The following is a 27,260-nucleotide window of genomic DNA, read 5'->3' on the forward strand; positions in this document are numbered from 1 at the left end:
CAAACAAACAAACAAAACCCCAGCAGGGTAATGTGATGAAGCTAAGGACTTGAACCCATGTCTAGGAAATTTGTGATGCAGTGGTGTTTGGGACATCACAAACAAGAAGGCTCTTAGATTCTCTACCCTTGGTACATGGTATTTTTGGTTAATCTTTATTCCAGGCATAAGTAGTGTCTTCTTTTCAGACTGTTCTCTTGAGATTGCAGCCTAGAAATAAAGAGCTTATATCTTACATCCACATTAGCATCTGTATTAGTTCCCTATTGTTGCCATAAAAAAGTACCACAAACTTTGTGGCTTAAAACAACACAAATTTATTATCACCCAATTCCGGAGGTCAGAAGTTCAAGTCTTGTTCGGTTAAAATAAAAAGTATCAGTAGGCAGTTCTGGTTCCTTCCTTGAGGCTCTCGGGGAGAATCTATTTCCTTGTCCTTCTAGCCACATTCTTTGATTCACTGCCCTCTTCCTCCATCTTCAAAGCCAGCAGTGTTGCCTCACCCTGGCCATTGTTCAGAAGTCACGTCTCTCTTTGGCTACAGAAAGTTGAAAGTTTCACCGCTTTGGGGGCTCCATGTGACTACATTTAGTCTACACAAATAATCCAGGACACTCTCTACATCTCACAGTCCTGGGAATCAGGCATCTTTGGGGGTGAAAGGACATTGTTCTGCCTACTACAGGGTCTAAAGTCAGTGTTTCCGATGAACTTGGGTATATAGTCAAAATTACCCTGAAAACCACTTAGTAAGTAGATCGGACCATTTTAGACATGGACATATTAACTCTCAGTGGCCACCACCTGCCCAGTTTTCACTCTGTGTTGCCACAGGGTCATTTTCTTTGTTGGGCACTGGGCAAAGCCATTGGTTATTACCAGGAGCCATAATGTTTGGAAAAAATATATGCATACATAGTACTGAAACACTAGAATTACATGCAGTGCAGTGAAATCCTCATGAGAAATCCATATGAAAAGCCCTTGCAAACTGAGCTCACCAGAGAAACAGCCAGTCATGCCTCCTGGCTCATTTATACCCAGTCTAATATTTGCATGGCACAGCCAGCAGAATTACCCACACTCTTTCATCATCTTTTCCTGCCTAAAATACAGACCTGATGTACCTCTACTGAATAAACAGGATTTTCACTCTGTGCATCTCAGTACACAAAATGGCATACCGAAAGGAAAATGACAGGGATGTGAAATCCTTGCATAACGTCGCCTTTGAAGCCACTTCCTTCTTTGACCTCAGAGACCCTGAGTAGAGTCTCCATCTTTGTCTCTAATTCTTGAGGCAAGTCTTTCCCATCCAGCAGTCTTCCTCCTTCCCATACTCCTTCCAAGTAGTACTCTTCCCCTATAGCAGCAGGGCTTTCCTGTCTTTCCTGTAGGTTGGAGTCTAAACTCAACGTTTAAAATGAAATTGTGTACAATAAAAATTACCATAGAAGTCCTACAGAAACAAGCGCTATTTTATGTCCTCCAGCCCCCGACATTGACTCAGGTTGTGCATGCTACTGATAGCTGGTCATCCACAGCTACTCTCCCCGTCTCCCAGACAATGACATTTCCTTCCTGAGCACCCGAGTGCTTTGTAGAATCACCCCAGGGACCTACTCGGGGAGTCTTGCTTCCTGCACCCCTGAGCCAGAACCAGTTCACTTACAACTTCCCCTATTTTCTAAAAACAAACCCTCTACCTATCTTTATTCCTGTCCTCATGATTCATGCTCAATTTTTTAAAATGCCGTCTTCTCATAAACACTAGATATCAGAAGACTAACTTACAGGAAGAAGTTGTGATTGCCTCAAGAATGTTTTATTTATGTTACATGCAATCTTTGAAGGTGTCTGTATGAAAATGTGCCACTGTTTCAAAACACAGTAATCCTTGTAGGTGTAAGCACAGTGCATTTGGCTGTCTTGGGCCATCAGAAGGGAATGGAGAACAAAAGTGGTACAGCAAGGGCTTTGCTGCATAGCACAAACGGAAAATACGCTAACGGGAACAGGATAGGCTTAAATGTGGGGCGTCTTTAATTAGAGTTAATCTCATTCAATGGTAATTTTTCAGTAGAAGACTCTTCTGAGCTGACTCTATTTCAAGAGAAATGTGCATATGCACGTGATTTAATACATTGCCTATGATTCTATGAGAATTATAATTTTTGAAGTGCATGCATGATTCCCATGAGTTAAGAACTTTTGATCTAGTCTACCTTATCACTTGGGATAGGATTTGCTTGAGAATTCTGTGTTGCAATCTATAAAAATACTTTCCTAAGGCTCCAAGATTTATGAGTATAAAATTCTGAGAACATAGGACTGTTGCATAATAATTCAGCCAAAAACACAATCCAAATACATTTTCACTTGAATAATGCTTTGGAAAAAAATCTGATAAAGTCTCTCTTGATGTCCCCATGGATGACGTTTTGACAAATGTTGCCCAGGATGACATTATTGGCAGATGAATTGTAGAACGAGTTGAGTGGCCATACTTGAAGAATATTAATAATGGCCCCATATCACAGGGGAGAAATGTCTGAAGTGGAAAGTGAGGACTAAGAACTATTTGACAGTTTTGTCTGTCATGTAGGAGGGAGGCATATGAAATATAAAGATCATACAATTCAGAATTGTCCTTAACAAATCCAAATTCTGGAAGAAACCAAAGAGGTGAATTAGAAAATTAAAGTCCCACATTTACGATGATGACATGAATTACATTAATGGAAATACATTAAGAGATTGCCATTTTCCTCATCTTCCGATCACTTCTGAGGATGCCATTGGCAATTCTGCTTAAGAGATGTCAATGAATTTAAGCAAGTGCAAATGTGAGCATCCAGTATGGTAGGTGGAGTGGGGCAAGAGTAGAATTAGTCTAGAAATCATAAAGATTGGCTTTAGGAAATGAGGGACTTTTTTCAAGAATAAAGAGGACTATGGAGAGAGAGAAATCTGATCTCAAATGCTTGTGGAGAATCTACATCCTGAGTGGCTTCTGATGGTGAGCCTCCAGCTTGTCCACAGAAGTGATAAGGAGGTACTTTTCGTCTGTTCTGAGGGAATAAAAGTCTACACTCGGTTCCTCAACATGTAATAACTTGTCTGGGTGTCTCTTGGTCTCTCATTATGGTTTTGCATGTAATTACAGGATTATCATTGGCCAAGTTTGCTAAAGAAATAGTGTTGACATTCTGTGGGTGGTTAGATTGAGGATGTATAAGCTTCCTAGGAACTTCAACTCTAAAACTACGTATCTGTGATTTATTGTAAATCTTAAAACCTTAGTCAAGTAAGGGGGACTTCTATCTAATGGTGACCATTGGCAATAAAATAAGTAATGATTCCTGTATTTCAGTAATTATTGTTCTGCGGTCTTGATATAGAACATACTAGAGTTATTTAGAGCCAGGCATTGGTAAGTATTTCTAATAAAATAACTATTATTTGTTGAATGCCTGTATATGCCCGATGTTTATATAACACCTGTAAGGTAGACATGACATTATTTTCAACGTATAGAATTTACATTAAAGGGTCAATGATGTACAACAAGTACATGACGAAGGTAAGATTCAAAGTCCAGGTGCTTAATCAATCTGCTACTTTAATTTTTCTGGGACTCAAATTTCCTGGGGCTCTAATATGTTGGGTGTAGTGTACATAGTCTTTAGGAGCCTCTATTTTGGTCCATTTATTGTGGATCATTTTTTCTGCTTGAATCCTTTAGACTCTAATAGGACCAATACAAATGCCTGACAAACATTTGAAAAGCAAACATCAGTGTGAAACATATAAAGGCGTTTAGTGGGCTCTCAGGAGTTTTCCTAAATGGATCAGAGGAAGCTGAGAGGCGGCCATCTAGCTGACCATTAGCACACACTTTAAAGAGTCACAGATGTGATGCTTTATAAAGTAGATTTGCATTTGTTAAAGGTCACTCTCCACTGAGTATTTGCACTTATGTCTAAGACACAAGAAGGCCACTTTACCTCATTCCTCCAATTTGTCTGTTCCATGATCAATATCAGAGTCTAGACGAGAATGACTGCAGAATCTTACTGCTGCTTAATTTCCCATAAGATTAACTGGACTTCCTGAAATACCTCGGGTGGGCAGCAGAGACAAGTGCACTGGAGTGACAAATGTCCTTATGCTGCCTTAAGATGTGCAATTAACAGAGCTGAATGCTTCCTGTTATTCTTACACATCATTCTACTGAAATCTTCCAGCAAAATATTTATTTACGAAATAAAGAGAATACTACGAGAGTGAGTCATAGAGCCCTGCATTTGAAGAAAAGTCAAAGATGTACATGGCATTTCACGCTCTGTCTAGCAAAAGCCCGAAAGTCTGCCACTCCTACCGGGCTTCCTATCTCTGGTGGGGCCTCTTGTCTTCCATCTGAAAGTTCTGCTCAGTCTCAGGATCAAGCATCAAAGTTGTTTTTATTCAAAGGGCTTAAAATGGCTTCACAGGAGTCCCTGTAGTGATGCAGACTGAGTTTCTCTTGCTCCCGGTCCTACCTCACCTTACATCTTCAGTCCTAACAACTGGGCCTCTGCCTTGCCTGAGATCACGTTCTAATTTATATATATATATATATATATATATATATATATATATATATATATATATATATATATATATAGGTTTTAGGTACTTACCTCTCTTCTTTTACCCTGTGTCTGCATCCCTGTGCCTTTGAAGACTAGATCCTTGGGGCCCTAGGTCTAACTACATGTGTATATTTGTTCCACTTAGCAAAAATGTATTGAATACCTATTACGTGCTAAGGGGCTGGGAAAAACAGTGGTGGACAAGATAGACACATTTTTCTGCTCTCATGGAGCTTAGAGTCTAGGGGAAGGAGACAGCAATAAACGTATAAATTAAATAAACAAGATGGCTAAATGGTATTCCTTTGAGGAGGACGCAGTTGAGCAGATACTCAGTAAGCTAAGGGAGCAAGAGTACAAATGAGTAGGAGAAGCTATTCAAGGTGGAGAGCCGTGAAACTAAAAGTGAATCGGGCAGCCTGTGCTTGATGTGTTTGAGAAAAGTCATAAGACCAGTATAGCACCAAAGAGGGCAGAGTAGGAGTGAATGAGGCTGGAGGTGTGGCCCAGGGTTCTGATCAATTCAGTAAGTCTTAGATGGGTTTCATGTTTTGTGCTTCTTAAGAACACAGTCAGATTTGAGGTGAACTGATGTAGAACCTTGCAGGCCACAGTACAGATGTTTTATTAATTCCATCAGTGATAGAAGCCTCTTGAGGGTTTTGAGCAGTAAAAGGAGGGCCTGATCTGAATCGGATATTCAATGCACCACTCAGCTGCTGGAATAATGAGGTGTAGAGAGGCAGAAAATGGAAGCAGAAATACGAGTTATGATGTTGATGCTGCAGTCTAGGGAATGGACCGCAGTCACTTGACTGGGTCACCAGCAGTGGAACTGGTGAAAAAAGGTTGGATTAAGAATACGTTTTTCTAGCATGGATGGACTAGAAGTGGGATGCGAGAGAAAGAAACGGTCAAGGATGATTCCAAGGGTTTTGGCCTGAACAAATGGATAGACAGTATTGCTGTTCCTAAGATGGGAGGGAAGTATATTTCAATAGGAGATAGAAGTCAAGGGTTCTGGTTTGGACAGATTAAGTTTGAGCTGCCCATTAGCATGCACGTGGAGGCACCCGGTAGGTAACTGGATCTGTGTATCTGGAGCTCAGAGGTGGGAGACTTATACTGAGAGTCACCAATGTATAGAAAAGTACTTCCTAATCTTTTTCACAACATGGCACATGTAAAAGGATAATAACTTCTTTGCCTTTGTTAGCATGAAATGGAAAAATATCATTGGCCGCTGAGAAGAGTGAATTAACTTGTGTTAGCTGTAACAGATCCCTGCACATAGATGATACTCGACTGTTAGCTGCGAGTAATCAAAACATACCAGATTTACCTGATTTTTTTTTTTGGCTTGAAAGCCAAATCATTATTAAATAATCCAGATTTAGGTCAGCCTGAAATTGCCCTTCTTGAAAGCACCAGGGAAGGCTCATTTGGAGAACTGCACAAGTATGAAGTATTTCTCGTAAAGAGTGGACTCTCGGTTGTTCTAAGTTGACTAGGTCTGAAAGCACTGTGTCAACGCTGAAGTACGGTATAAAATATTATGTGGCACTATCACGACAATAATTATCAGGGAAAGTGAAAATGAGTCCAGAGCAGGAGGATCCCTTTTGAGTATTCACCTGAGTGTATCTCCCTTGATTTGTATTCCTAGAAGGAAGAACGTGAAGGCCTCTGTGTTTAAGACATATTGACTCCCTTCTGCATTTGCATATTATGGATTGCCACTAACATGCACTGAGTGGAAATCTTTATGAAAAAAATGGTGCTGTTGCAGCAGGCTGTTCTATGGCAGCTTTATTCACTCTTTTCCTGAGGATTTCGGCCTTTCAGGCTTGAGATAAGAAAAGAAAAAGTAAATATTTCAAGTAAATAGCCTAAAATTGCCATATTAAGACAACAAAAAATGCAATGCATGGATCTTGTTTGGCCCTGATGCACATAAACCAATTGTAAACAGACATCTTCTAGACAATTAGGGAAATATGAATATGGACTGTGGGTAAGACGAAATTAAGTGATTGCTGTTAGTTTTATTAGATGCGTTACTATCATGGTGTTAGGGAAACCATACAAACAAAACATGACCTTATCATTCAGAAATTCATACCAAAGCATTTACACATGAAATGACATGGCATCTGGGAATTGCTTTAAACCAATCCAGCAAGCAAAGAAATAAACAGAATCAGAGGAGGCACTCATAGGTAAGAACTGGTATCGGCAAAATTAGGATTATTGTTGAAACCGACTGTCTTGTTATGGAGGGGTTCATTCGAATATTCTTTTTTATGTTAGAAAAGTTCTACAATAAAATTTCCATGCAAAGGAATGAAGTCATCCTGGGGGTGTGGAGGAGCTTCTAGAAAGCCTTCATGAACAATGAGTACTTTTGGAAACATCATAAGCAACTCATGCCAAGAAGCGGATTGTTGTGCTTCACTCTGGAACCCACTCCTTGTCTAAGTGTGACTGAGAGATTAAACCCAAGCGTGTGACCCCAGCACAAGTGATGTATTAGGAAAATTGTAGTTGGTTCTAATTCATAGAAGGGGAAGTGGGAAGAAGTGACGAGAAACAGACAGCTGGCTTTCAATCACCAAAGATAACTTGAAAGTTAAGCTTTTCTCTGGTTGATCCTTTCTCTCCTACTCTGGCTCCTACCAATGACTCTTGAATGTCCTGACATTCTGTAGACTGGTTTATTTAAATATGTGTAAGTGTATTTTATATGTATGCTCAACTCCTCTGTCAGGGCATGCAGACAAATCATTCATCCAAAGCTGTGGGAACACTTAAAGTTTCCAGAAATGGCAGACAGAGCTAAAAAGGATACTACTGATAGCTGATTCATTCATTTATTGGTTCAGTCATCCATTTAACCGAATTTGAGTTCCTATAGGTGCCAGGTACTACGGTAGGCACTGGGACTCGAATGGTGAATCATTCATGGAGTTTACAGTTTAATGACCCAGAGACTCCACATCTTGTTATAAATGAAGGAAGGCATAGAAGACCGAAGAAGGTAAATCATGACTCTGGTTGTGTGTGTGTGTGTATTTGTGTGTGTGAAATCACACCTAAGGAAAAACATATATTCATACAACCACCACACAAAAAAAATGTTTTTAACTTCATCTCTTATATCTGGCTTCCCCTGTTCTCTCTCACCTTTTGTGACCTACATTTGTATTCTACCTTACAATGAGACCAAGCTATTTTTCTGTTTCCTAAATGTGTCACCTAATTGGATGTCTCCACATCTGTTTTCCTGCCTCCTCCATACTCAAGAAGACCAACTCCCATCACTCTCCAAAACCTGGAGTACACGCCACCACCTCTCAGTCTTGCTCTGATACTCCTTTCTTGCTACCCAGAAGAATTACATCTCCCTCATCTCTTTTCTCATAGCACTCTGTTCGGATATGAGCTGTCACACTGAAGACCTGTGTTGTCATTCTTTTTGTTTGTTTATATGTCCAGCTTTCATGCTGCACTCTGAAAGTCTCGAGGCAGAGTTTGCACATGCATCCTTGTAACATCGATGCCTAGGACAATGCCAGACTCATAGTGGGTCATCAATAGTATATGTTAAATAAATGAATGGATAAATTAATGAATCATATAAATGAGCCTTTTTGATATAAAAGTTTAGTTCCCTAAGAGCAGTATACAACAGTTCTTTTAGCCAAAGTCATTGGATTTCAAAATGGGAAGAGATCCTACAGATTATCTATTCCAAAGCCATAATTTAGCTTTGGAGTCCATGGCATAATGGCCTGGACTTTCCTGGTTGGCACAGAATGAACTGCGTTGTTATGCTTTGATTACTCTACTGATTCTGTGTTAACAGATTCAGAAAGAAAGTAGGAGGGCCAGAACATATGAGAGGGAGGGGCAGGGAGAAGCCAAGGCAAAGTTAAACATTTACAAAGGGGCTTATCTGCTCGGGGAAAATAGTCACAGACTGTCCTAATGACCTCTCCGTTTAATACCGCGGACCCCTCCCCCAACCCCGATCCTCTTATTCTGCTCTGCTTTTGGTTTTCCCCTGACACTTACTTTTAACACGCGATACCACTTATCTACTGATCATGCCCATTGCTGAGTATCTCCTGGTTCCTGACTCGGTGCTCCTTTCACTCTGCATTCTTACCTCACAGGTTTATTATTTTCTCAGCAAGCATTGAGGTTTAAGGGGCCATAGAGCATAATGCTTTAGAGCAGTGGAGAAGGACTTGCTTTTACATTTCCAGTTGCTCATGGGTCTCTGTGTGGTCCTACTGGGCACAACTAGTATGCAGTCTACATCACAGGTACTTTATCAGGTGAGTTCAACACCACCAGAACTGCTTTATGCCCTGTTCACTCAGATGGATCTGCTGGTCACCTTCTTGGATGCTCAATGAATAGCAAATTACTATAAAATTTCCGAGTCCTTACTCTCAACTTCTGTACTCATCCCTTCACACACTGGTTACAGGTCAGGGACTGGAACCAGACCCCAGGCCCCAGACCCCATTTTTGACTCCAGAGTCCATTGGCCTGGGTTTGAATTCTAGCTCTACTGTTTTCCACTGTGCTTTTCTTGGTCTCAATTTCCCCCTCTGCAAAATGGGGAGAATTGTAGCAGCCCCTATTGCGGGTTGCAGTAAAAATGACAAAAGTTTATGCACGTGAATGGCTGAGAACAGTGCCTGGCGTGGAGTCAGTATTCAATAAATGTCAGCTCTTATTGTTACCACTTGACCTTTTCTCAATCAGGAACTCTCCCTTCATCTCATGGTTACTGAATTTCACAGCCAAGAGCGACCTGGGAGTGCAAGAGAAGGTGGTGGTGGGGGGTTTGGAGGAGGGCAGCAGGACAGCCGTCTAGAAACTGAGATAGTCCCTGTTCCCCACCTCTTTCCTTCTAAGTAGCAGAGGGGGGGCCTCCAGCAGAGGAAGGAAAGAGGACCCATCGCCCTACATTTGAATGGCTGAGGATAAAAAGAGATACTTTTCTTGGCTTAGAGATTCCTGGTGGTTCTCTCCATTCTGCAATGAATTTTTCACTTCTGGGTAAAACTCAGCTTGTCCCAGAAGCGGTGAGGAAGTGGGTAAGGTGAGCACTTGTATCGTTTTCCAGAGAGTTCGGAACCCCAGCCTTCATCCTAACTTTATAGGCGTTTCTTGGCTTGAGTTAGCACCTGTTTGGGGAGATACTTTTTTGAGCTGCTAGTTATGTCCTGAGAGGCAGTGATGCGAGTGTCCTGGAGGATGGTGCTTTTCCATTCTGGGTAAACATCTATTTGTTGAACGCATTTGTGTATATAAGCCTAGCCCACTTCCTAAAGAATATTTAATAAACACATCACTTTGACATATTGAACATTTAAAACAGATAGAAGAGAAAAGTCAAGCAGTAAATGAGGAAGAAATAAATTCTGTTTTCTAAGCTGATTCGCTTAATTTAACTAATATTTGAGGGATGGCTTGACTAAAACTATACACTTACACATATTTATACTATAAACTCTTGCGTAGTGCTTACTATATTCTAAAGTACTGTTCTAAGGTTTTTATGTTTTCACTAATTTAATCCCCTTAGAGTCACAGAGAGGTAGCAAGATTATCTCTATTTAGAGATGAAGAAATTGAGATACAAGTAGGCTAAAGTAGTAGTAAGTGGCAGAGCTGGGATTTGAACTCAGATGGTCTGGAGCCAACACCCTGGTTCTTAATCATCATGCCATACAGGATGGTTAGAGAGCCATTTAAGGCAAAGTGTATAAAAAAAGAAGTATAATTGTTTAATCGTCAGGTAAAAAGAGGTGGGCCACTTGGTATGTGTGATGTGCAGTTCTGGTTGAGTTACTGTCTGTCTCTGGACCTTAGTTTACCCATCTTATAAACTGAATGATTTGCTAAGGTTCTTCTTGGGGGCTCTTCTTGCCACCACACACTCTAGTTACCACTCCTGTTTCCTTCTCAGCCCCTCTGCTTTGTGTCCCCATCTCTCCTTTGCCTAGCGCCTCCTACATGTCCTGATCACCCTCATTTATTGCCCTACTTCTGCTGCAACAGGCCGGAAGGAACATTCCATGTTGTTTCTGCATTAAAGACAATAAGTCCACCAGGCACCATCCTAGGAGAGAAAAAAAATGTAAGGATTCACAAATGGGGCAAAATTAAAGGCCACCTACCTCTTCATTATGTCAACTCTTCCCTTCCCCTACCCCCAATACAGATGTCATAGAAAAGTCCAGGATCAAAGGACAGTGGAAAGATGACTTAAAGAAAACCCTAAATTATAAGATCCTCCAAAAACTGAGACTGTGCCTGGTTGATTGACTGATACATCCCCAATGCTCTACATAATAAACACTCAATACACATTTGTATTCTAAAGAAGGCCACCCAGTTCCACTCTTGTCCTATGCATAGTTCCACCTTTACAATCACTGTCAATATACGTATATTATGTGGAGTTTGAAAGCCACTTTATATCCATTATATTGTATATTTGCAATGATCTCACTTAATTCTTCCTTGGCTCTAGTGCACCAAGATAAACTCAGCTCACTTCCTATTTTTTAAGGGGACGTCCCCCGGCAACAGTGAAAACCTCTTTCCCCTGAAGCAGGTCAGGATTCAATACAATAAACTTTCTTCTGAGAGCCGAGTGGGTATTGGGCCCTCAACCCAGGCACTAAAAAGCAAAGGAGAACAGAACAGCCAACAACCACTGCAGGTAGCAGTGACTTGAATGTCTGGGAAAGGAAGATATCACAAGAATGTCCTTTTCCTTAGTCAATGAAGCACTGAGAGCATTTGAAGAACTGGACTTGACTCTTGTGGAGGACTGACCACAGTTGAGTGGAAGCCTCAAGATAGTCTGTCTTGGTATAAATGGTGGCGGAGAAGGAACTTTGGATAATTACTATGGCACAGATTGGAAGTAAACAGTTTGGTTTATTCCAGGAAAATATCAGCCGTGTTCTCCCACTAACAATGGCTGAGGGATGGACAATGATGGATGCTAAAGGTGAGTAAGGAGACTTCTACTGAATTATTTGATGTAACTAGTCATGGAGACTTACTCAATAAAAGCTTTGTTTTAGAGTGACTTACCTGCCCTATGACTTATTAGAAATATGATTTAAATAGTCTCTAATAATTGTAGGTGCCCCCACTTTAAAGCAGAGACTTGGATGGGAGACTTTAGTAGGCAGCTGTAGACTTGATTCAGTCTGTGTTGTTTTGGAAAATGGAGAATGATATCAAGTAATGCAGATGCTTACTCATCCCGAATTAAGACCCTGAAAAGATGGGAGGTTGGGGCAGGAATTATTTTTCAAAGGATCATCCTAATTCTCCATGGCTAAATCAAGTTGATGGAGGACAGGGCTTTGTGAATTGTTCTGCCATGATGAAATTCAACTATGAAGAAGTGATTTCGTAGGTTTGGGTATAGTTTTACAAGAGATATCCCCTCATGAAGTGTTGATAAATAAGAGAACACGCATTTTCTGATGCCTATGATGAACTAGGGGCTGTATGGATATAACCTGATTTAATGCTTAAAATTCTGTAAATGATGTAACAGGTGTTCAAAGTGATTCTGTAACAACTTACCCCGGGGTCAAGCAGCTGACGATATGTGGTGGAGTTAGCATTTGGACCCTAGGAAGATTAGCCAGTTTCATTATACCACACTCAGCCCTAGTACCTCTACGTGACCAAGTTTGCATCTCTTTATCCTTTAAAGATGCCCAGCTAAATAAAGGTGCTCAATACCTAACAAAAGTAGAATGAAAAGAATAAAAGCAGAAGATATTCCATTCTTCTGCCTTCCCACCCAGCAAAGTATCAGTCCTGGAACCAAGTTGCAATCTGTTGTCTCAGCTCTTGCACTTGGGGAAGTGAGCCCCCACCCCACCAATCCTGCTGAGCCGTCAGTCCTTTGGCCAGCTCTTTTCCATTTCCCTCACTGACTCCTTCAAACCTTTATCAATCTCTCCAAACACCTTATTAACCTCTTCTCAGCAGATCACCTTATCACTGAGACCATGAGACAGGAAAACTTCCAATGCTCCAAACGTCCTTTGGTCATTCCAATACAGTGCATCCAAACCAGAACACAGCATCTTACCCCCTGGTATTTTCTTTCCCACCGAGCAACACCACCATTCTACAGAAATTCTAAGCGATTATCCTGATAGACGATAAAGTCGTTCTTGTCTTCTTCTCCCAACTGCTGGCCCAAATCCAATCATCAAATAAAAATTTTTGCTTTCTAAATTTTTCTTGAATCTCTCCCTTCCTCTGTATCCCAACTATTCTTGTCCCAAATACGAACTTCTTACTCTGTTGCCTCAATATATGAGCTGCCTCTGCATTGGTGTCTCAGTTTTCAGTTTCTCCCTCTTTTCATTCTTACCACATGCACCGGTGTGATTCATCTAAAAGCCAACCTTTTCACTTAATTTTCCCACAGCTTCCCATCTTTCTTACAAGTCAAACTTTAAGCTGCTTGGTGGGGCATATACCACCTTACAGAACTTGTTATAAGTGACTTGTAACTTGGAAAATGTTTAGGACAGTGTGCGGTGCACAGTAAGCTTTCACTTTTGTTAGTTCCTTTGATGATGATGATGATCCTGAGACTGATGTTGAAGAAGGTGATGATAATGGTGGTCTGGTTCTTCTGCCTTCTGTCTCAGCTTCATTTCTGCCATTCAGCCTCAAGCAACTCCAAATGGCTTATACTTTTCTCAAAACAATATGCTTATACTTTGCTTCTGTTCTTTTTATCTACACAGTCCCTAGTACCTGAATAGGTCTTTCTCCCGGAATGCCTTCTCCTCTGGCTAAGTCATGCACCTTCATTTCTCTTTCAGGTGTAATCTCCGCCTTGAAGCCTTCTCCCAAACACTCCAGGATGGGAGCGGCTCCCTCCTCGACGCCTTCTGCACCCCTTATGAATATTGCATTATTGTGATTGGCTGTTTAGTTGTCTGTCTGCCCACTACACAGCGAGCTTGAGGGATGAGATGCTCTGATTCAGTGATTGACCCCAGGCCCTGGCGTAGCAGCTGGCACATTCAGTTAAACAAATGAATGAACAGCAGGAAGTAAGATCCAGGGATGAGGGTACAGACTGGAAAAGTGACAGGACTCTGGAAACAAGAAGCAGAAATCTGCCTTGGACCTCCCTACAGGTGTCCAAAGATCTGGCTTTGTGATCTGAATCCAATGCCCTACCTTCCAGTTGGGTGTCCTTTGTGTCTGCTTCAAGGACATGCTTTATTTAAATCGGCTTTATTCATACTTTATTTGTTTTACTTTGGGTTTTCCATTTAGTAGGAATTAATTTAGGGGCATACACTCTAAATTACCTTTGGTTACAATCACGTGAAGAGAAACAGAACTAAAGGAACTGAAGGCTGGTTTTGATGGATGGAAGAGCAGATGCTAGGAGACCTGCAATCATCTGGGAAGGGCTGCGGGTAAAGGGGGTGCCTCCAAGGGAGTAAACTGCTTCCTTCCTCTCCGTGGGCAGCGCAGCAGTGCCTTCCTCATAATTTTGCCAAGGATTGGCCTTGACACTGCCTATGTCTTGAATTACCCTCACATCGAGGGGAGATAGCAAATCTCTAGGCACGATTAAGAACCTTTTAAAGGGGCGAAGTTCAGAAGGAACAAAAACGGTCTGCACAAAACCATAAACAGTTATGGTCCTTTCGGTCTTTTTCATTCATGACTGTTAATCAGCTCCTTGCCCGGGGATGGAAGGTGTGATGTGTGTGCACATGCTAATCAAACTGTGCCAAACGTTAGGCTCACACGAGACTTACCCTTCTGCAAAGCAAACACAGGCCGTTATTGGTTATCACCTCAACTGCAAAGAGTTCTAAGCCAGGTACTATTGATCCAAGTCAAAGAGATAAAACCTGAAGGACTTGGCGTGCACGCTCTCTCGCTTGGGGCAACTTCCGTCTCTCCAGTTTCGCATTTCACAGCATCATACGGTGAATGATGCAGTGGCCCACGTGAACACGGTGCCACTGATACTGCCAATAATAACAGCTCCTGAGAGGCTGAGGGTGAGAAGTAAGTACAGTGTTGGCATTGTAAGCCGAATGCGGGCTGTGGGGCCAGACAGGTCTATTTCTGCAAATATTTTTATAGTGTTATTGCCTCTTTTCCACTCTGGTTCCTGTCCACCGCCATAGATCTCTGTATATTTTGCCACTATGTTGTTGCGTGTATACAAATTTAGGATTGTTATGTCTTCTTGTTGAACTGAAACTTTTATCATTACAAAGATCTCTCTTTAAAAAAAAAAAAAAACCTCTAATGATATTTCTTGCCTTAAAGTCAACCCTGTTTTGTCTGAAATAAATGTGGCCACGTCAGCTTTCTTTTGCTGTTCACGTGGTCTAGCTTTTCCTGTCTTCCTACTTCCAACTTCTAACTTCCTTTTAGTTTTAAGCGTGTTTCATAAACAACATATCACTAGATTTTTTTTTCTTAAATCTAGGTTGACAGTTTTTGTCCTTGAATTGAAGTGAATCATCAGTTTACACTCAATTTCATTACTAATAAAGTTGGACTTGTGTTTCCAATTTACTATTTGCTTTCTACTTGCCTTATTGCTTTGCCCTTTACTCTTCTTTTCCAGCCTTCTTCTGGATTAACCAAGTGTTTTAAAAAATGATTCCATTTTATCTCCACTTTCTTTCAGAGGAATTGCCACTGTCCCCCAGATGTTTCTCTTTTTAGCTTCCTACCCCAGAAAGCATTAAAAATATGTCTTGAGAAAAATACCCACAGGAGTCTTTTGCTTGCTGCAGACTCTTTTTTAACTGGGAGCTTGTGCACTCAGCATGGCAAGTCCAGTCTCAGCTTCCTTGCCTCCCCAGCACTCAGCTCGGGCTCCTGGGGCTCCTCCAGCTTCCAGTTTGCCGTACCTGTCAGCGCAGCTGTCAGACCTCCGCAGGTGTCTCCTCTCCCCGCAGGAGGCTGTTGACTCAGGCCAAGTCTGGTCCTTAGCCTGTGTCCAGAGTTGGCAAATGCCCTCCAGGGAGGAAAACACTGAGGTAAAGAGGGCAGGGCTGGAGCCAGAGTGCTTGCCCGCATCCCTGTTCGGCCAGGCAGCCTTTGCTGGGCCTTGGGCATGTGATTTCACCACTGAGATTTTATTTCTTCTCTTGTAAATTGGGAATAATGGTGAACACATCTCTTAGGGTCACCGCGAGGATCTGGTAACATAATGAATGTCAAATATTTCACATGACATCTTACACAAAATAAATAATCAGAATGTTAGCTATTACTAGATATGATTGATTCCATTCATCAGGGACCCAGAAATTGCCGATTTTGAATCAGATACCGCTTAGCAATGGTGCTGCTCTGAATGACTGACTGAATCTCCTTTATGACTTCGCTGCCTCATTGTGAAACATTGGATTAGTAATAATATCTCATCAGGGCTTCATTTCTAATGTTGTAAAGTCTCAGATTGAATCACAGGGGTGTGAGCCAGGAACATCATGGTCTGTAAAGCAGGGTTGTTCTTGATCAAGGCCCATGTCACAGGTCTGAAGCTGAGCGAAGGTCTCAGACAGAATTCTAGCTTAACTGAACGAATAGCATTCATGGTACTGTTCTCATTCTTATCATGTGAAAATAAATTTCTAATCACGGTGTTCCTGATTAAGTTGCACATTCTAGTTCTACTTTATATGAACATGTTGGATATAGAAGTTCAATTTTATATAAGAATCAAAAAATTACATACTCTTTAATACTGTCACCTATCAATGCATACTGGGATTTTTCTGTATTTTCATATATTTGTGTTAGTCAACCAACTGTACTGCCTTGAGAATGATTGTCTTTTGCTCTGAGATTATGGTTTTCAATTTTTTGTTTTTTATTTTTCCTATCATAAAGAATCACTTTATGATTTTTACTTTATGAAATGACGCTAGGTAGTATAGTAGTTGTGTTTTAAGTGATTTTATTCATCCTGGAATACTTAGAATAGCCTCTTAGTTGAAAAAACAAGCAAACAAAACTGTTTGCTCATCCATGAAAGCTGAGCATCTGAGGAGCACTTACTGGGGTCTAGCTATACTTCAGACTCCTCCTAAGCTTTGTTTTTCCTCTTCTCAGTTTTGGATATGTTGCAATGCTTGCCCACTGTCTACGAGTCATGGATTTCAATTTTTCATTTATTCTTCATTTCATTTTATGGAAGAAATTATGTAAGAGTGGTATTCAAAATTTCAGGAATTCCCCCAAATCATAGAATTATTAAACTCAAGTTCCCAAGATTCACTTTCATACTAAAATATATCAGATAGCGTACTGTTGACATTTTAATTCCCTTTGTTACCAAAGGGAGAAACTGAGGCACAGAGCTTGGATGAGGTGCTTGAAATCTCATGATCAATGTTGGAATTCCAGGGGAAAAAACACTCAATTCTGTGAATTCCTAGTGTTTTCCAGGCAGATGGAAAACATTTCTGGTCTTTTTTTCTGGTCTCTAGTCAGGGCAAATGTAGAAAAAGGTAATAAATCTCTTCCCCTTCCCTGCACATTCCTCCCCTGCCCCAGAAGCTGTATCACAAAATTGCCCTCTTCCTTATTGACTCCTGAATCCAAACCAACTCTTGCTCCATCTCTTGGCCTGGAGGAGACTGGCCACTATTCCACCTCTCTGGAGGCCACCAATCAAAGATCCAGATTCTAGCACCTAGCTCGTACCGGTGTTTCCAGGAGGTGCACAGAAGACATTTGTCAGGCTTGCCCTGCACCTCAATGCCCTTCTATTTTTCTGTCATCAGCACAGACTGTTCATCTGGCTCATGCATACTTTGTGGGTTTTTTTTTTCCCTGTAGAACTTGGAGCCATGGTAATAAAGTCAGTTTTCAAGGAAGCCATGGATTGAATGTGACTCTTTCAATGAAGCTCAGAATCATAGCACTTACTTGTCTCTTGATGTTGACAGCTGAATTTTTCTGAAAGGACCCTCTGGCTTATATGTGTTGTATTTATGTTGGCCTCACACGATGACATAGTTCTGGTCATTGAATGTCAACTGCCACATACTAGGTCCTACGGTTCCTTTCTCAGCACTGTATGAGCTTAGAATCGTTCATTTTTAAACATGAGTGTCCACAGGTATTTGGTTCAATTCTTTGTCTTTGAGGCAGTAAGCTCTTGTTAACCCTGTTTTGTTGGTAAGCCAGCTGAGGTTAACCAAGATAAAAATTTCCCCCAAATATTCAAATAAGTGTTGGGGAAAAAGGAAGTGAAGGCTCCCTTGTTTTTAAATACTTTAAGCAATGAATCCTGTTCTCAAAGAAAATTGTATGTGAAAACCCAATTTTTAAACCCATTAAAGCAACTGGCATGCCATTATTTCAGAAGATCTAATGTGCTATGTTCATTTTACTATCAATAGATGTAAAAAAAAATCTTGAGGCAGTTTTGATGAGATAAACACGTGGATCTGCAGGTCGGGGATGATAATTATTTCATACCAGCATCAGCACTCCATTTACTTTTGGTTTTTGTTTCTTGTTCGGGTTTCGCAGTCTCAACTTAAGCCTCCACTCACGCAGGCACATAGATGTAAACGTTATGGTAAGAGAGGGCGTGTCTTACAAAGCACCACGCAGCCTCTCGCTAAACTGACTAAGAGTCTCTGAAGATCTTTGGATCTTTGCTACCCTAATATGAATCACTAACAATATCTAGCGACTGCCCATATTCCTTATTATAAATACCAGTGTCAAAGGATCCAAAATTTACAAGCACTAAAATAAAAAAGGTGATGCTCTGGTGTTTCATGAAACGTTTTATTGGACCACCTGCACCACACTGTGTTGAAAGTGTGCTCCAAGCCCGGAGAGTCCTGTCTAGTATTTAACTAAATGCAGTATATGTGTGCTCATTTGTGCCGTTTTATGCAAGCAGATGTGTACAGGGCTGCATTCCAAGAAGGAGGAATTCCAAGTTAAAAAAAAAACACTTTCTAAATAATGATATAATACCATGAAGTTTAGCTGTACGCCCAGAAACAGGGAAGGAAGCTCTAAGTTCTGAGCTCTGCACAAAAAGATATCCCATTAGAGGGTCTCTGAGATTTTAAAATTTAGCTGAGACGTTTCAGTGTGCCTGTTCTTATAGATTTTAAAAAGAATAGTCTCTATGTTATGGATATTTGAGTTGACTATTGTAAAACTTCTAAAACACCCCAGAGAATTCTCTCCTACTCCTCCCTATGTATTCTGGCTCTTGCCTGTTGCCCCGTCTACACCTTCTACAATAATTGTCCCCTCTCTGTGTTTCCAGCAGAATAAGCCCTTGCCCACTGGAAGGCCTTTGTTGCTTTTTCTACATGCCTTCACATCTATGATTGCTTTCTTTTTAATCAAGGATCTCCACTCAAGTATCACTTCTTCAGTGAGAGAAGCCGTCCCACTAAGGGATCATTCCTTCCAAAGTAGCCCTCTTTCCTTCCGCCACTTGCCAACGCATAACCCTCTTCTATCCTAAGACACATCACACACTTTTACTTTTTACTTGCTTTTTTCCCTGCCTTCCTAGACTAGAAAGAACACTCTGCTAGGACGGGAGCTGTGTCTGGTTGACTATGTACCTTGATTGATCTGGACAGTCCCGGTGTTTGCCTGTTGTTCTGATTTTTATTATTGTCCCCCTTTACTCTCTAAAATAGGTCATTTTGGACAATAAATGATATGGTCACTTTAGCCAGATCTGTCTTCTTTCAAGTCTCATCCCCTAATCCTAATATGGTACATGATACATGACAAAAACTTGGTGAGTTTTTGCTGATATTAATGTGTCCTGGATTGGAAATCATGAGTCCTAAGTTCCAGCCCCAGGTCCAATTAGGTTGGAAGCCTATCACCCCTAAATGATTGGAAAGCAGGTGTAAGTTTCAGCAGGCAACACCCTCATATCAGACAGATAACAGAGTACTTTCAGGCAAAATGGTTCTGTTTCTAGAGATTTACATACAAGTTCAATGTTAATTAATGGTCCAAAGCATACATTGACACAGGGGCAGTTTAACTTAAAATAAGGAAGAATTACCAGAATTGGGGGAACCTCATGAGGCAGTGAGTACTTGGTACTGGAAATGCTCAGTGAAATCCCCAGGAAGTGTATTCCTATTAAAAAAAATGCTGGGTTGTGTATTCCAATCCTGGCCTGTCAGTTGATAGTGGTGACACTTAGTCTGAGATCAAGAGTTCTCTTGTATAAAACACAGAATATGATTTTGATTCTTCCTATCAGATCCTCACATTTTCTCTGTCTTTTTTCAGTTTGCTGTTAATTAAGCAAGGGTTGGTAAATTATTTCATTGTAAAGTGTAAGTGACAAAACCATTTGTTGGCATATGAAGAAAAAGGCAGCCAAGTGTAATATAATTTGTCCCAGGTGGTTGCCAGGATTTCCAGTCCAGGGACTGAGGGGTTGGGTGAATTGCCTAAGAAGCTGAGGTAAACCATTCAAGAGCCCCTGAGACAGAGACAAGGCTGCTCCTGCCTCTGATGCCTCAACTTCAGACTTTGTTAAATGGGTGTAATAAGAGTTGTTTTGCATCCATTCCAAGATCAAAAGAAGATTCCAGGGAAGAATGTTGCTTGCGGATGAGGAAACACTATATAAATATGAGAGTCTTGAGATGCTGCACAAAATCCAGGTGGGGGCTCTTACACGTCCAGGCGGGAGCCCTGTGAGAAGCATTCAGGGGTGAATGAATTTCCCTCCCTGCAGTGTGACAAAGTTGAAAGTAGAATTATTCATGTGGACATAAGTGCCTTGAAAGGTGAGAGTGTAAGAATGAGCATACGTGTCCCTGATGGGAATCAAGGCAGGGCGGGAAGGGAAGTGATACTTCTTAGCACTCACTTTGTGCCAGGTTGCCTTACATAGGTGATCTCATCCATCCTAAGCTTCATACAAAGCCAGTGAGAGAGGTGTTTTTACTCTTATACTACAAGTGAAGAAACTAAGGCTCAGAGAGCTTAAGTAAGTTGCCCTAGATACTGTAGGTCATGGGCAGCCTGCTGGAGTCCTAGGAAGCAGAGAGAGAATTAGCAATGCTTATCGACAGATGACTAGATAGAGAAGTTGTGGTATATTTATACAATGGAATACTACTCAGCCATAAAAAATAATAAAATGATGCCATTTGCAGCAACATGGATGGACCTGGAAAATGTCATTCTAAGTGAAGTAAGCCAGAAAGAGAAAGAAAAATACCATATGATATCACTTATATGTGGAATCTAAAAAAAAAAAAAAAGACAAACGAACTTATTTACAAAACAGAAACAGACTCACAGACATAGAAAACAAACTTACGGTTACCAAGGATGGGGGAAAGTGGTGGGAAGGGATTAAACGGAGAGTTTGAGATTTGCAGATACTAACTAATATACATAAAAGAGATAAACAACAAGTTTATACTGTATAGCACAGGGAACTATATTCAGTATCTTGTAGTAACTTATGGCAAAAAAGAATATGAAAACGAATATACGTATGTTCTTATATGACTAAAGTATTGTGCTATACACCAGAAATTAACACAACGTTATAAACTGACTATACTTCAATTTAAGAAAAAAGAAATAGGAAGTGTGTGAATAAGGTGCCACAAGACTAAGCTATGAATGTTGATCTGCCCCTCTTCCAACTTAGTGATGTAAATAACAGTAAGCTCTCCCTTTTCTTACTCCTCTGACGCCATGGCTTTCTCATCCCCACTTCTTGCGGGACCACTCAACTTCAGTTTCACTTGCATGGAGAACAGGAGAAGCGCAAGGAATTGTGTCCATTCATCTGTATCCTCATCCTTTGCCATCCACAAAGTCTGTTTACTTGTCTAGTAATGGAAGTAACATTAAACTTAGTCCCATTCATCATCCTCAGAAATCTCTGGACCCAACCCAGCCCTCTGTGGTTTTGCTTAGGCACAAGGGTTCACAGGCAGAACCAGAATTTTAACTCACTTCTCTCTAACTCCCCAACCGTGCTCTACATGTTCCATCATTCAGCCCCCTCGGCTGTATCAGTTACGTGCAAAAGGATGGGTTCCACTTTGTAGAAGATCCTTTTATGAAATCACAAAAGTATAGTTATGGGAAATTCCAATTCTTTAAAATTCATTCAAAAACATAAAAATTTAGGTCACGTTAATAGATAGAGTATTTGCAGATCTGGTTCCACAGAAGAACTGAGTCTAAATTGAATACAAGTGATTACTGGACTTTAAATATTGTCTTTTTTTTTTTTTGGCAAAGGGGATGGAATTGATGACTACCTTGTTCTCTTATCATCAAGGTCTATTATTTTTTCATGATGACCTCAGAGTAGCCATGGCATTTATAATCTTATGATCTTACCGGCTCTCTGCCCAGAAACACAGTGGAATGAATCTTTCCCTAAAATAAATAATTCTGAGGACTTTCAAGCACCTCACTGCCTCTAAAACAATTTAAACTCCTTATTGTTATTAATAAAGATGTCTTTTTTGTATATCTACGTTTCATTTATTCTTTGCCACCAAAGGGCCTTGCAAACGGTTTCTTCCCATGGCATCTCCAAGGGCAGAAAAAAAAAAGGGGGGGGTTTCAAAGTGCTTCTGGAATTATTACTGTGTTGGAGTGGGAAGGGTATGTATTCGAGGATGCAGCAGACCTAGAGTTAATGCTCAAACTTGAAGTTCCTGGTGTGTGCCCTTGGGCATATTTCTTAAACTTTCAGGACTTCAGTAGCTTCATCTATAAAATGCATATCATTCTACCCACCTCTCTGAGTGAAGGATGCAGTAGCACACTGCCTGGCTTTTGTGGGTGTTTAGTAAGCCTTATCTCCATCCCCTTATATCTTTATAGGCTTCTAAGTGATCTGTGGCAGATTCTCCTGCATTGGTGGTCTTCACCGTGACTAAGTCAAATATGTATTTGTTATTTAGTCAAATAAAATGTATTTAAAACTTATTTTCTAAAATACAATTTTATTTTTATTGTATGATAATACGTCTTCTTTTTTTTAAGCATATTCAAACTACACAAGCAAGTATGTGGTGAAAAGTGACTCCCTCTTCATCTACCCTGAATACTCATGCACCACTTCTTAAAAGTAACCACAGGTAACAGTTTCACATAGAACGTTCGAGAAAACTGCAGCGTATATATGTGTATAAATGTAGCTGTGCTATTCTTTTAAAATCACTTACTATGGCTTTTCTCCATTTTTTTTCACTTAATTTATCTGAGTTATTTACTAGATTAGTATAAATTTACTTCATTCCCTTTAATAGGCTCATAATATCTTATATAATCAATTCTTTACTGAGTAACATTTTTTACATAAATTAGCAATAATATTTAATATTTTTGAGATAAGTGGTTTTGAGGTTTTAGAAACAAATTTTGGGTCAAATTCTGGATTTGCTTCCAGCATAGTACACTTGGAATTTCTAAGTCTCCATGTTCTCATCTGTTTAACCAGGACAAGACTAACTGCCTCCAAAAATCTTAAGGAGCACACGAGGTAATACTGAAGCGGACCTAGCCTGTCACCAACTTACAGTAACTTTCCAATACATGCTGATGGTAATAGCAACAGCCTGATAACTTCTGACTTAAGGGTGTTCCTTATGAGCTGATGACTTTGAGAAACAACAGGTAGCAGGACTGTGCAGGATATTGTGGTTGTCACTGTTGATGCTTTCTGGCAGCCAATAAGGTGAAGGCTGGGTAAGCCAGCCACAGGTCTTGACCACTCTAAGGAAATCTGCAGACAAAAACAGTTTGAGGTCCCATATCACGCTGTATTTTTCACTGCATGCAATTACCTCACTCCCCTGCTAGCTGGGAACTCCTAAGGATGAAAAAGGGACATAGCACCTTATAGAGAACAAGAAATACTGTAGAAGAGTCACGGTCTTCCCTGTGGTGGTAGAGGAAGAAGAAATCTTAGGAGGAGGAGATAGATATTTACTGAAAACATACTCTGTGTTGAGGGCTCTACCTGAATTACCTGATTCAAGATCCACACTTTGAGGTGAAGAGTTTAATTTTCAGCACAATACCTAAGTTTGGGGTGTCTGTTTCCTCGTGTGGAAAATGAGGAGAATCCAGTGCTGTCTCAGAGCTTGGCTGTAAGGTTTTAATGAGATACTACATGCAAAGGGTTTAGAACAGGGCACAGTGCATGGTGAGCACTCAAAGAGCAAATTGAGGCTTAGCAGGATTGAGAGGGACCTGCAAGGGAACCTGTGGTGTAGACAGAGCAGTCGGATTTCAGAATCTCCGCTCTTCACCACTGAGACGTATCTCTTCTCTGTGCTTGTCATGAATGTGGACTGAATGAATCACTGGCAAGTTCTGCCTTTATAGAGAAAGGAAATGAGATTTAGGAAAGCAGAGTAATTCAACCGTATCTCATATTAGGACATATCGGTCTCCTCCCAAGTTTAATATTTTGGGGTACTTTCCACTACTATAAACAATACAGTTCTTAGGTTCTGGCTTCAATGTACACTTGTACTTTGCAGGTCTACTCAGGGGATTGGGAGGCTGGAGAGTGTAGGAATCAGGAGCCAAAGTTCCAGGGTTCACCCTGTGTTACTGTGGACCAGTCAATTATGCTGTCTCTGCCTCGGTTTCCTCATGTATAAAATTTACGATTCATTATTTGTAATCTCTTCATTCCCCACCAGGTTTACTCAGTTTTGTTTCTTACCTCCTATCCAGTGAGAGCTAAAAAGCTGTAAGCCCCTCTTCTCCCATTGCTCATTTGCTAGCTGTCTTCAGTAGTCAATGAGATGATTTGAGTGTTGAGATCAGCCTGAACAAAGATGTATCAGGAGTTAGCTGGAACTCCTTCTTCACTGGCCTGGAAATGAAACTGTTTCTTGAGTGTGTGATCCCTTGACTCAGAACCTGAGAAAGGGGCCAAGCCCTCTGGTAATGAGTAGTCTCTAAGCAGCCTGTTCCAGTGACATCAACCCCATTTGTTGTTTGGTACTATGATGCAGCCATTTTTAAATGGCTCACACCTGTTGTTACTATATGTGTGGCTAAGGCTCGGATACTTTGACATCAAAACAAGAATGGTTGCTGGGAGACAGAACAAAGATGTAGAATTCACGGACACTTGTGTCAGCACTGCAGAACACTCAGCAGCATGTCAGCTCAAACAGCCTATAGGCACACTGGGGAGACAATCAAAAGAACAGAGGCATCAAAATGCATCTAAATAGAGAATCTGAGACTCCAGCAGCCAAAGGAGACTGAAGAAGTGTTCAGCCACTTCAAGTGCCGTGTGCAGTGCTTGGATCACTTTACTGTATTCTAGCCCAAGTGTGCCAAGCTCCTGTGGACAGAGCCCCCGCCCTGGGATGGAAACCTCACTTCCTCCTGAGATGCTTCTAAAGTCTAGACAATTCTATTAACCAGAACATGTGTGTTCTAATGAACTGAAGTCATTATGACCTTCCTATAATAATTTCAGTTGCATCCCCATTGACGCAGGGCCCAAATCCAATCATTCTTCCACCTGGCAGCTCCTAATTCTTTTCAACTGCCGTCTTTACCCTAAACATCCCCCACCCCTCCCCCCCCGATTTAAACATATCCTTCTATCATTTCTCATAGGATGTGGTTTCAAATCCTGTCCTAGTTAGGACAGAGACCATAGTTGATTAGGAGGATTAAATTCTATATACTTGCTCATTAATTCAGCCAGTCATTAACATAAATATCTTATGTGCCTACTAAAAGGAAGACATTCTGAAGGCTATGGAGATAAATCATGTCTGATCTCTTTCTGCAAGTTGTCTCAACTCTGCCAGCTTTTACTCACTGTGTGACTTTGCGTGAGTTGTTTAACCTTTCTGAATCTCAGTTTTCTCATCTCTAAAATGTGAATCGATTGAGCAACCACATAGGGTTGATGTAAGAATCCAACACAGTAATGTGCGTGACACTCTTAGCAAACTGCGATGCACCGTAAGAATATTAGTTGTCCTGATTAGAAGAGAGAGCAAGACTGAAAACTAACCATCCAGGTTAGATATAAAAGGATTAAATATCACCAAAGAATGACTGACAGTGCCTAAGATTGAAGGACTGAATGTTAAGTGTGCACTAAATACCAAGAAAAGAAGAACTTTCTAAGCCAAGTCCAAATTAAGAATCTGTTAGGTGAACTTCCAAGCAGGCAGAATTAACCCACAACAGAAGGAGTAGCGATGACTCTAAGGGAGAAAGGCAGAAACTTATTGTACAAGAATCCAAGTGGAGCAATGGTTGCATTCCAAATTCTTTCCATGAGGCGAATGAAAGAAAAATACTTTGAAAGTTGGCTTGCAAATAAATGCACAGGTGTGTGCCCATCTCTGTCTATATGCACCTGCATATGTGCCTTTTTGGTGGTGTTCATGCTACAGCTCCCCTTCCTACAGCATGTACAATATAACAGTCAGTGGCACAGTAAGAGCTCCACGGACTGTTTTGGGCCATTGGTGGTCACCTCATTGGAATGCCCCTGGCTTTAATGTAAAATCTTAGCCAGGGAGCTTCTGATTTAATTTATGTCCATGGCAGGAGCCAGAGCTTTCTCCAGGGAGACAGGGTTAAAGCAGATGATTAGATCATATGCTTCCTAAAATGGGACACTTTTGAGAGCACAAAAATGATTTTTATAATTGTTCCAGGACAATGGGTGGATACTGAGACTGTTCCAAACAAACTGGGTTGTCTGGTTTAAGGAATGAGATTTAGGGTCCATGTAGACCAGGTTTCTCTTTCATCTCTGCCCCCAATGAGCTGTGTCATCTTTGGCAAATCACAGAATTCACAATACAGAACAATTATTTACAGCAATTACTTACACAGAACAATAAGATTCTTTCCTCATTTGCAAAATAGAGCCAGTAATACCCATATAATGTTGTGTAAAAAGAACTGAATGGCATACTGTGAGCAGAAGTGCTTAACTCAGTCATGACAACTTATGAGCTTGTGAAATATGTTGGCATTCTTCCTTTCCCCTTTCCCCCCTCTCTCCCCTCTCTTCCTTTCTTCCTGCCATCCTGCCCTCCTCAAGTTTTCAAGTAGCAAAGCGAAGGACGAGAGTGGGTAGACCCACCCAAGCTGAATTCATGGGGCCATCATTATGATGATTATGATCTACAGGATCTGGTGTAGACTGAGGGCAAGAAAGAAGGGAGATTTTGTGGGGAGGAGGTCAGCTATAGGTCAGGACACTTTATGTATTGGAATGTGGATATTTGTACACCATAGATAACAAAAAAGGAGAAGGAACGTACATAGAATGTTGGGGTTCATTCAATTACTCACCCATTCATTCAAAACTAGAGTGTCTATGGACATGGTTCTAGGCATGGCAAATATGGCAGTAGGAGACTAAGACAGACAGAGATTCTGCACTGATGGAATTAGTCATCTAGACTTTCAAGACCCCTGAGAAACCCTAAAGTGTCCTGTGAATCTAAACAAGGAAGAAACAGTGGATAGTTTAGCAAAGGTGCTTAATCTTCTTGCTGA

The 27,260-nt window shown here is 40.8% G+C and overlaps 3 long non-coding RNA genes across 4 annotated transcripts; 1 reads left to right on the plus strand and 2 right to left on the minus strand.

Annotated features, from left to right (window-relative positions):
• Nucleotides 1–293: 293 nt before the first annotated feature.
• On the minus strand, nt 294–9,000 carry LOC140689152 (uncharacterized). Its single transcript, XR_012064028.1, has 2 exons — nt 8,709–9,000; nt 294–538 (listed from the first exon to the last, which is right to left on the minus strand). It is a non-coding gene; the product is annotated as an uncharacterized lncRNA (long non-coding RNA).
• LOC116285395 (uncharacterized) lies at nt 8,851–22,820 on the plus strand. The gene is made up of 3 exons (XR_012064027.1): nt 8,851–8,974; nt 11,610–11,673; nt 22,740–22,820. It is a non-coding gene; the product is annotated as an uncharacterized lncRNA (long non-coding RNA).
• Nucleotides 10,418–24,770, minus strand: LOC140689151 (uncharacterized). Of its 2 annotated transcripts, XR_012064026.1 has the most exons (4): nt 24,433–24,770; nt 21,693–21,793; nt 21,417–21,565; nt 10,418–10,773 (listed from the first exon to the last, which is right to left on the minus strand). It is a non-coding gene; the product is annotated as an uncharacterized lncRNA (long non-coding RNA). The 2 variants fall into 2 exon arrangements; XR_012064025.1 differs by lacking the exon at nt 21,693–21,793.
• Nucleotides 24,771–27,260: the final 2,490 nt, after the last annotated feature.

This window comes from Vicugna pacos, chromosome 25, assembly GCF_048564905.1.
Source record: "Vicugna pacos chromosome 25, VicPac4, whole genome shotgun sequence".
Classification (NCBI taxonomy): Eukaryota; Metazoa; Chordata; class Mammalia; order Artiodactyla; family Camelidae; genus Vicugna; species Vicugna pacos.